General features: G+C 44.9%; 1 protein-coding gene and 1 pseudogene across 1 annotated transcript in view; one reads left to right on the top strand and one right to left on the bottom strand.

Annotated features, from left to right (window-relative positions):
• LOC126960021 (COMM domain-containing protein 4) overlaps positions 1–11,275 on the top strand; it is a 130,959-nt gene that overhangs the window by 81,002 nt on the left and 38,682 nt on the right. The gene's annotated exons all lie outside the window — the stretch shown is intronic.
• LOC126959309 (MKI67 FHA domain-interacting nucleolar phosphoprotein-like) lies at positions 1,573–8,552 on the bottom strand (annotated as a pseudogene).

Genomic DNA, 11,275 nt, shown 5'->3' on the forward strand with positions numbered 1-11,275 from the left:
CTGCAGACAGGCCATGCTAGCCATAGGGCCTCCTTTCCTTGGTACCCAGCCCCCACCACTAGGTATATGCCCCCTTCCTAAAGCCCACTGTATTCACCAGCTGTGTTTGAACTCTGTCTCTGTGCAAGGCCTCATGCAAATCCTGAAACAGCCTGGCTTGTAGAGGATCAGGAGACCAAAGCTTGAAGACAGAGTGACGGTCTCCCAGAGTCCACTTAGCCTCAGCCTCAGTGCTGCATCCATGCTTTTTCTGGCGCCAGTGGGTCAATTCTCTCCTGTAACATCTGTAAGAGCTCCTGTGGTGATGGAGGTGGCTGGAGAGAACAGGCTGCCATAACCCTCCCTCCCTGAGAAGGCCCAATGGGGAACGTTTTAGGCACCAGGGCATTCCGGGGAGCATCTTCCAGGGACCCCTCCTATACCCTGCCCCGCCCTGGCTCTCTAGTCAGAAATTGCAGTTGCTTGGACAGTGGGGCTGATCCAGGACAAATGCATCTACTGGGCTGTTCTTTAGGGTGCTGGGGTGGGGGCAGGGGCACTTCAGGGATAGGAAGGAGAGGCCTGTGTGTTCCAGAAGTACAGAGGAACCTGGTGCTGGCTGCAGTCAACCCCCATGTGAAGACCTTTCTACCCACCCTCTTTGATGTCTTGGTGCTGGCTGCTGTCTTTGGCCAGGTAACCTCATGGTCTGGGCTCCTGGGGTCCCCTCACTGGGCCTGCCCACTACCTGCAGGTAGGTGAGCCTACGGGCCAGGACTGTCCTTGGCTTCCCCTTGCAGGTCGTGGGTTCAAAGACCATTCCTGGGTTCCACCACCACCAAGCCTCAACGGTGTCCTGATGGGCACAGGAGCTGCTGGGGCTTTCTAGGTTAAGACTCTTGCCTATTCCGGTGTTCCCCCGCTGCAGTATGGGGGCTGGAGGGGTCAGCCTCAGTCTCTGCCCTGGGAGCCTGCCTTACCTTGCCCGGGCATCCCCAAACCTCCCCTGGAAGACCCCCCCACACACACCCAGTGGCTCTGATCCACTGTAGAGCAGCCAGGGCCCCCGTTGCTCACGCCCTCTGGCCTGAGGCTGACTGGCATTGTGGCTGGGTTTGGGGGTCAGGGTTGGGGGTGGGCCTTGCCCTCAGCAGCTCCCAATCCCACTCTGACCCCTTTTCAATCTTCCTCCTCTTGTGGGCTCTATCCTTGGACCCTCCCAGCTCCTGACACCGGATGACTTTCTAAATATCCAGAAATCACTTTTTACAATACCAGGTTTGGGGCTAGGAGTGCCTAGAGCAGACCAAGAAGGCTATGGCCAGGCAGGAGCTCTGCTTCCCAGATTTCTGCCCTCAACCCCAGACCCCAGGTTTGAGCCCCGGGCCACCCAGGGCTACCCTGGACCCACCAGAATTCCTCCACCACCTCTTGGTCAAAGTTTTGTAGAGGTCTGAGGACAAGGGTCAGCTGGGGGATCACGAGAGGATGAAGAAGGTCACAACTCTAACAAAGTCTTGTCCAGTAATCCCCCATCTTCCTGAGGCCTCTTCCCCGACCGCCCTACTTCATTACACCACTTCACCCCTCTTGTCAGCTGCCCCTGAAGTGCCCAGAAGTCAGAGCTGGTTTTGTCCTCCAAGGCCTTGGGTAGGGCTGGCCCAGGATCTGCAGCCAAACTTCATACAGCACCAGCTCCGCCTTCTCCCCTAGAGCGATGGGGGTGGAGGTGGCATCAGCCTGCTCTCCCTCTCCTGGAAGCCCTGGGGTGGGGCGCGCACCCAAGCTCTAATGCTCCATCCGGGGGTCAGCCGCCGCTGGTCTAAAAACGAGATTTCTTGCTGCCTGTTTTTGTATGACCCATGAGCTAAGAATGACTTTTACATGTTTAAATGGTTGAAAACATGGAAAGTAGAATCTTATCTTGTGACACATGAGAAGTACATGACATGCAAACTTCCACATCCATAAAGAAAGGTTTCGGGGAACATGGCCATGCTCATTTGTTGACATGTTGTCTAGGGCTGCTTTCTTGCTGCAGGGGAGGGTTTGAGTATGTGATGATGGAGACACAGTGGCCTGCGGAGCCTTAAAGAGTTTCCATCTGGCCCTTTACAGAAAACGCTTGCTACCCCTGCACTGATCCATCTAATGGAATACACTGCTCACTCTGAGAGTTGATCCTAGTAGGAAATGTTGCTGACAATTTAACAGATGCTGCTTTTATGTTTTATTTTGTCGCTGCTCTGGTGGGAGACATGTAAGAAAATTCACTCCCTGGGAGGAGGTCATGGTGGGGTTTGTGGCCATCAATGGTGAAGCCTCTTTAAGAGGATGCGTGGGGAGCTCTACCATCTGCTAAGGGGGTTATGATGGGCCCTCTGTGTTGAGGCATGAAGAGGGAACATGGTCTGTCTGCTGGGAACTGGCTTTCTGGGGAGCAGAAGAGATGGTAGTTTGGGCCTGTGGAGGCAGAGGCCCAAACCAATCTGGTCTCTGGGGCAGCCAGCAGGGAGAGTAGCTGTGTAGGAGTGGGTGCGAGGGCAGAGCCTGAAGGAGGGCACCCCTGACTGCACCCCCAGGAGGCTGCGGTGGTGAGGGTGGGGCAGCACTGTAGGAGGACCAGTGCCTTCTGTGACTGAGGGGTCCTTGGAGAGCAGCTCCAGGCTGTGTGTATCTGGAGGGGACTGATTTCACCCATCGCTCTCCCAACCTGGGTGTGGAACAGCTCTCCCTGTTAGGATGGCATGAGCTTGCAGAAGTCATCCTATCAGGAGGCCTCAAGAGGAGATATGTGTTTCTTGCAGCCCCTGCACTGGGGCAGAGCTGAGGGGTTTTGCCTCTGACTTGGTGGGACAGATCTTGTCATGCATGTGAGGACTAAGTGAGGTCCTGGGCAATCAGGGACGTGACGGGACCCTCTCATCCCTCTGATCTTGACTGCTTCTCGCCTATGTCCAGCTCCTTGCTGAAACTCTATGCCCCGTTCCTCTCTGTGGCCCCAACACATGAGCAAGTATTGTCTGAAGAAAATTCTGCCCATTCTCTAGAAGGGGAACACCGAGGTTTAGAGAGGGGAAGAGCCTGATGGCCCAGAGACACATAGAGATCACAGCCCTACTAAAAACACAGAAATTAGCTCGTGTAGTGGCACAGACCTATAATTCCAGCTACTGGGGGGGCTGAGGCACAGTAATTACTTGAACCCAGGAGGCAGAGTTTGCATGAGCCATGATCTCACCACTGCACTCCAGCCTGTGCAACAGAGCGTGACCCTGTCTCAAAAAAAAAGTTAAAACCCATTTATCCAGTATAAAGTTTTTCAAAATATATACTCAGACATAGAAAAGTCTAGAAATGTCACCAATGGTAATTTCAGGAAAGAATTCTAAGGTGACTTGTTTTGGTTATCTGCATTTTTTTTCTTTTATTTTTTGGACATAGGGTCTTGCTCTGTCACCCAGGCTGGAGTGCAGTGACCCGATCAGGGATCACTGTAGCCTTGACCTCACAGACTTAAGCCATCCTCCCACCTCAGTCTCCTGAGTAGCTGGTACTACAGGCACATGCCACCACACCTGGCTAATTTTTGGATTTTTGTATTTTTTGCAGAGATGGGGTTTTGCCATGTTGCTCAAGCTGGTCTTAAGTGATTCACCCACCTCGGCCTCCCAGAGTGCTGGGATTACAAGTGTGAGCCGTGTGTGCCAGGCCTATTTTCTATAATGACCATGACCATGGATTTCATGTGCCAACATTTTTCTAACTATAATATTTACAAAGCATACTATGAAAATATTCAGAGAAAAAGAAGAATACAAAATTGTAAAAATCATATATAACTAGTTTGTTTTTTTTTTTTAAAGGAAGAAAGAAACAAAGTAGATTGTCCAGGAAGATAGTTACTTCCACTTTGTATTTCTCTGGTGAACTCATTAGGAATTCTAAAAAGTTCCAGGAGTAGAATCACGGGGTCAGAGTATCCCGGCTTTAACTTCTGGTTCAGAGAATCCTAACAACTTACATTGTCACCAGCAAGTTCTTTGACTACCTGAGCAAATCTCACCTTAAATCAATTCTCACCTGACATTAGCTGCTCAGCTTTACCGCTGACACATTGATTCCAGGAGACTCCTTGAGTTCTGTGTGTTCAGCTGGCCTCCCGTGGCCCCATTATTATTTTGTGCCAGGTAAAGGTCAGTCACCTGCACACAGATCTCATCACTCAACGATATGCTGCAGCTGGAATCAAACAAAGGCAAGCTGTTAGTGAACACATAAAACATTTCTCCATTATACAGCAACTCAAAAAAGGTTTTGATTTCTTTTGCTAGCAATTTTAGAAAATTAATCATGCAAACCACTGTATCATTCTCTTGGAGAATAATCAAGCCAAGATTTTCAACCGTCTCAGTGGTCCATTGAAAAATTTTCATATCTATTTAAAATCAAAACCAGAGAGAATTCAGGTTAATGTACTTGTTGTTGTTGTTGTTGTTTTTTGAGACAGAGTCTCGCTGTGTCACCAGGCTGAAGTGCAGTGGCTTGATCTCAGCTCACCGCAACCTCTGAATCCTTGGTTCAAGCGATTCTCCTGCTTCAGCTTCCTGAGTAGCTGGAATTACAGGCACACGCCACCACCCCCAGCGAATAATTTGTATTTTTAGTAGAGACGGGGTTTCACCGTGCTTGCCAGGATGGTCTTGATCTCCTGACCTTGTGATCTGCCCGCCTCAGCCTCCCAAAGTGCTGGGATTACAGTTGTGAGCCACAGAGCCTGGCCTAACGTACTGTTTATTTAAAATTCTAAGGATCTTTAAATAATTTTCCATGGATCATATTTTTATTACATTTTAAAATCATTTACACTTTGTTTCACACATATTCTCCCTCATTTGATCCTCACAACTGCCCTGGGAAGCAGGTTGGAGACAGAGTAGGGGCCTGTTAGGAGACAGATTTACACAATGCATAAGAAAGCTCACTGTAAGCCAAGTGACAAAGGGAGCCTTGGAGAATCATGAATGCAGTATCTATGTCTATATTCCCAGCCCAACTACAAAGCCTGAAATTCATTAGGTTTTTAAGAGATAGCTGCTAAATTATTGCCTAGGGGTGCTCAGTTGAAGAAGCACAATTGGGACTAACAGTCAAGCTTCCTGACTCCTAGCCCAATACTTTTACAAACACGCCACCTATTTTTCTATATCCAATAGAAAGTATAGTGCTTAAGTTGTACATAATGTTAATTCACTTTCAATACAGGTCAATCATGATTAACTGTCAGTAGCTTTTGTGACAAACTTAGTAAACTAGAAAGTTGAACCTTTCAGTGTTCCCATTCTCATGTCACATGCTCTTTCTGTTTTGAAATAAAAATCCTTCCACATGAAACTTTCTCCATCAAAATGACAGAGAAGTGAAAATAGATACAAGAAGAAAGCAAAACATTAATTTCAACATCAATTTGTCTATTTTGCTTTAAAAGTATAACCACCAAGACATTTTTAGGAAGATACATTCTTTTTGAAGTGTTAGGAACCATAATAACTATTCTTAACTTTAAGTCCTAAATGACTAGTATGTGTATTAGTAGATAACTGGACACAGTGTAAAGTCAGAAGGGTGACTGAGTGTGGCAGAAAGGGCAGTATGTCCAGCAACTGCAGATGGATAAATGACAATGAGTCCAGATAATGGATTCCTATACAACCATTCAAATAATGCTCATGAGTACTTGATAACATAGGGACAAGCTTAAGATACAGTGTTTTAGAAAAAAAGGAAAGGTGAAAAAAATAGATGGAAAGCATGACTTCAATCTTGCATACAGATGCTTCCACTTTATCCTTTTTGTTTGTTTGTTTCTCTGTTTGCTTTTGAGACAGGGTCTCACTCTGTCGACCAGGCTGGAGTACAGTGGCATCATGATCTCAGCTCACTGCGGCCTCTATTTCCTGGGCTCAAGCTATGCTTCCACCCTGGCCTCCTAAGTACCTGGGACTACAGGTATGTGCCACCATGCCCAGCTAACTTTTTGTATTATTAGTAGAGATGGGGTTTTGCCCTGTTGCCCCGTCTGGTCTCAAACTCCTGAGCTCAAGTGATCTGCCTGCTTCAGCCTCCTAAAGTGCTGGGATTATAGGTGTGAGCCACCACCTCTACTTTATACTTTCTAGTAGAAGTAGACTGTATTACTGATGCCCCACCCGCACCCTCTTTTTGGATATGTGGCCCCTCCTCAAGTCTCTGGAAAGGGCAGCACTACAAATCCAGGGACAACTAGGGAACTCCCACCCTCACTGCTAGGCAGATCAGATTCTCTCTCCTGCTCATTGGAAATGACACAGAGAGTTTTCAATAGATTTTTTGCAGAGGAGCATCTGTATGGAAAGTCCAGTAACACTGGGACCAGGGGTACTGCCAGGGCAAGCCAAAGCCTCAGAGGCTGGAGGAGCCTGGAGCACATGCCGAATGTTCATCTGCAGAGCAAATCACAAGCATGGAGCAGAAGTCCAGAGTGAAGGCATGCAGGAGAGGAAAATCACCTCCCAGCCCATGCAGGCCTTCCATGGTGTGGTCCTATTTTGAGTTTTGTACTTAGATGTCTGTGAGGTTGCCTGTTGTATTCTTAATACAAATCCCACTTAAGCCAGCCTAGAATAGGTCAAGATAAATGTAATGACTTGACTTGGCTGGAGAACAGTGGCTTGGTCACGGCTCACTGTAGCCTCAACTTCCCGGGCTCAGGTGATCCACTTCTGCCTCCTGAGTAGCTGGGACTACAGGTGTCAGCCAACTTGCCCAGTTAATTTTTTGTATTTTTCTCATGAAAATATTTTTCAGAAGAAATCTATATACATTGAATATCACTGACTGCTTTTTCTTCGTCTTCTGTGAATGTGTAGGTGTTTGAGTCTCTTATATTTCCTCTTTGACACAGGATATGGGCAGTTTGAAAACTATTTCATTATCTTCATCATCATCATTCATTTCAGCCACTTCAGATTTTTCATTTCTTTAAAAATGTTGATGTACAAACCAATGTGGGGCCATAGATATCCACTGTCTTCTCAGGAGTGTCAGAAGTGCCTAAAACCTTTTTCTTCTTTTTACATAAAACCTGGGCTTTTGTAGACATCTGACAATTCATTTTTGAAATACTTTCCATTTTCTGTAAAATCAAAGAAAGAAAATCATAATCAATTCCTTTTTAAGCTAGTTTCTTCCTGAGTAATCCTTCTTTGTTTTTAAATTGCTCCTCCTTCTGTAGCTTTTTTGTAAGTGCTGATTCTAATTATACATTTCACTGATGGATATGATGGCTGCTTAAATGGAATATTCCAGTCTTGAAAGAGTTCTTTCTGTACTTTTTCAGATGGCATAAAATGACTCTCCAAGAGTCTTTCACCAAACAGGTAGTTGTTCATTGTTTCAGCAACTATCTTGGCAAAATCCTCAGACTTAAACTCCACAAATGCATAGCGTTTGCTATTTCCTGGCTTTTTATTTCTGGATAGTCTGAACCTTGTAACAGTGCCTTGCAACTGGGAGAAATAGGAAAGGATCTGGGTTTCATTCAGTAGGTTAGGTAGGTGGCACACATAGACTACTCCAGAAGAAAGTCGTTCTAGTTTTTGTGTGTGGTTTTGTTTCTGAAATGGAGTTTCACTCTTGTTGCCCAGGCTGGAGTGCGATGGCATGATCTCAGCTCACCGCAACCTCTACCTCCTGGATTCAAGTGATTCTCCTGCCTTAGCCTCCTGAGTAGCTGAGATTACAGGCATGCACCACCACACCTGGCTAATTTTTGTATTTTTTGTAGAGACAGGGTTTCTCCCTGTTGGTCAGGCTGGTCTAGGACTCCTGGACCCAAGCAATCTGCCTGCCTTGGACTCCCAAAGTCCTGCAATTATAGGCATGAGTCACTGCACCCAGTCCAGCCTTGACTTTGAAATATATGTTGTACATCCAGTCAGCAGTGAACTCTGGGGGAACACCAAAGATGAGAAAAATGAGAGAAGAGATACCTCCAATTAAAGAAGTTAAGACCAGATGCTTGAACTTATGTTTTAAAAAGTCACTGCAGGTTGGACACTGGCTGATGCCTGTAGACAGAGCACTTTGGGAGGCTGAAGTGGGTGAACCACTTGAGCCTAGAAGTTTGAGACCACCCTGGGCAACAAGGCAAAACCCCATCTGTACACAAAATGAAATAAATTAGCCAGACGCGGTGGTGCCTGTGGTCCCAGCTACTTGGGAGGCTAAGGTGGGAGGTGGAGGCTGCAGTGAGCTGAGATCCACCACTCCACTGCAGCTTGTATGACAGAGTGACACCCTGTCTTTAAAAAAAAATCAGTGTTTTGTGGTTCTGGGTGAAACCTCTGTTTCCATAAGAAAAAAAGGGGGTTTGGACAGTATGTATTACTAATTCAAAATCATAACCAGATGCTTAAAGTAAATCATTGTATCTATTGTTTCAAAAACCAACCTCAGGATTATTAAAAGTTAGTTTTATTGGATTTTTCTTTAAGCTGAGCTGGTTCACTCAGGTCTGTCACTTCCAAGCCCATGTTTTCCTACTGTTTAACCCTATTTGAAAGAAAAACTGCAGCTAAGATTATGATCCATCCTGAGATGAAAAGTTTCACACATATGCACCACACATACCCCCCACCACAGTATGATGACACAGTGACCCAACCTTAGGCTAATGGTACCTCTGCCAGCAAATGCATTTTTTTCTTTATTCTAATTTTTTTCTTTATTTCTTCTAACAGCAGCAAATGCATTTAACCTTTTATTGAGATTCTCAACAGCTACCATTTGGTTTGTAGAGCAAATTGTTTACAAAGTAACTTTTTTCCATTTTTGATATTTTAATGAAAATTATGTTCTTCAGTTTTAAAGCTCCGTCCCTCTCCCAAAGAAAGACAAATAACTAACTACCAAGTAATGATTTCTTATGAAAAGAACAAAAGCAAAAACAGCTTTTGGACACTTCTGGAACATGGGTAAGCTTCCAAAGTCAAGACCTTCTGGGCCCAGTGGAGGTGCTAGGCTGCCTCAGGACACCATCAGCACTTCCCCATCCACAACATCCTCAACAGCAGGGAGCCATGTACGGACCCCGGGGGGCTTCCTGTTCCACAAGCTCCCCTCTCTTTTTCCTCTCCACCCTTGCTGCTGGGCCTCCCCTCCAAATGTGCCTAACGAAGGCAGCAGGGTCTTTAATACTGTTCGGCTTTGTCAGTGTGGAAAGGGTACTCTAGAAAGCTGAGAGATTCCCTGGTCCAGTCTAGGGGAGGAAAAAATATGCAGTGTACCATAGATGGTTTCACTTGTCCACTGAGACACATGCTCATACTTATTTGATGGATGTATCAGATGCTTCAAAAGTCCTGATGTGTAGTAGTAGAACAAAACTTGCTTGTGAAAAAAGAAGTTGCAAAATTATAAAAATGTCTGCAGCAGTTCAGGGTCCTGAGGACAAAGCTGGTTCTGCTAAGTAGTTATTTTGACATACACAGCAACTTTCCCTAGAAGTCCTGTGTTCTGGGGGTTTCACTTAGACCACAGGAAGTTGAAATCAAAGTTTAAAAGGTTCTCTGCTGACAAAATGTGCTATATCCATTGGTGGACTTCTACTCAGTAATGAAAGGAACAAACTACCAAAACCTGTCATATGTCATGGACCAACCTCAAAAACATTAGCTAAGTAAAAAAAACCAGACAGGAGAACACATATTGTGTAATTCCATTGATTTGAAATGTCCAGAAAAGGCAAGTTGATGGAGACCAAAATGGTCTGATTTACCTCAAGAGGTAGGGATTCAAGCTCTCTAGAGTACATGCGATACATACATGAGAAAAAATAAGGAAAGAAATTTAAATGTAAATAAATGAAAATAATACTTCTCCCTGATTATAAAGAAAATCACGTTCTTCTTGTGATAATTTGGAAGACAAAATATGAAGAAAAGTCTTTAATGTTGCCACTCAAAACATTCTGGTTTGTTGTTTTTTTACATCTTTATGCATTTGAACATTTTAAAAAGTAGAATCATAATATATAGTCTTTTGTCACTATGTTTTGGGCATATTTCTATGGCAGTAAATATATCCTTGGCATCATCCTTTTTAAAAGCTTGATGTATATTAAGTTAATCATTGTCACCCCAGAAGTAAATTTTCTTATATATATATTTTAATGGATGCAAGCAAGCATTTTTGGGCTGAATTCATAGAAGTAGAATTTCTGGAGGAAAATAACATAAAACACTTTTAAGATTTTTCATAGAAATTTTCAAATTATCCTGCAGAAAAATTGGTTCAGAGTTTATACTCCCAAAGTGGCAGAGCTCCAGTGTCCCCCTTCCATTTGTCCACTTTACTGGTATTTAAGGAGAAAATCTCATTGTTTTCATTGCATTTCTTTGGTTTCTAGTGCTTTGGAATTTTTTTTTTTTAGATGGAGTCTTGCTCTATCGCCCAGGCTGGAATGCAACAGTGCAATCTCGGCTCACTGCAACCTCTGTCTCCTGGGTTCAAGCCATTCTCCTGCCTCAGCTTCCCAAGCAGCTGGGATTACAGGTACCCGCCACCATACCTGGCTAATTTTGTATTTTTAAGTAGAGATGGGGTTTCATCATGTTGGTCAGGCTGGTCTCGAACTCCTGACCTCAGGTGTTCCACCCGCCTTGGCCTCCTAAAGTGCTGGGATTACAGCCTTGAATCTTTTTTATATGCTTAGTGGTCATTTTTTTTCTCGTGGGAAGTGCCTGTTTCTCCATTGCCTATTTTCTGGCCAACCTCCAAAGTCACATTTCACTTAAATTTTATCCTGCTGATTGAAAGCATTTTAACATAAACAGGAGCAGGACAGACTGTAATTATGTAGATCTTGCTCTGTCACCCAGACTGGAGTGCAGTGGCATGATCATAGCTACCACAGCCTTGTACTGCTGAGCTGAAGCAATTTTCCTATCTCATCCTCCCAAGTAGCTAGGACTACAGGTGTGTGCCACGATGCCCAGCTAATTCTTAAAAATTTTTGTAGAGATGTGAATTCACTGTGCTGCCCAGGCTGGTCTTGAACACCTGACATAAAGTGATCCTCCCACCTTGGTTTGCCAACGTGCTGGGATTACAGGCGTGAACTACTGCTCCCAGCCGAGAGCTCATTTCGTTTGCTAGTGGAGTTCTTGGTATCTTTTTATGTTTGAGGCTTTGGTGCTAGTGCTGAAGTATTACACTCACCATCTGAGGTTTGCAGGACTTTTGTTTTTAATATTGA

This window comes from Macaca thibetana, chromosome 7 (genome assembly GCF_024542745.1).
Source record: "Macaca thibetana thibetana isolate TM-01 chromosome 7, ASM2454274v1, whole genome shotgun sequence".
Lineage (NCBI taxonomy): Eukaryota > Metazoa > Chordata > Mammalia > Primates > Cercopithecidae > Macaca > Macaca thibetana.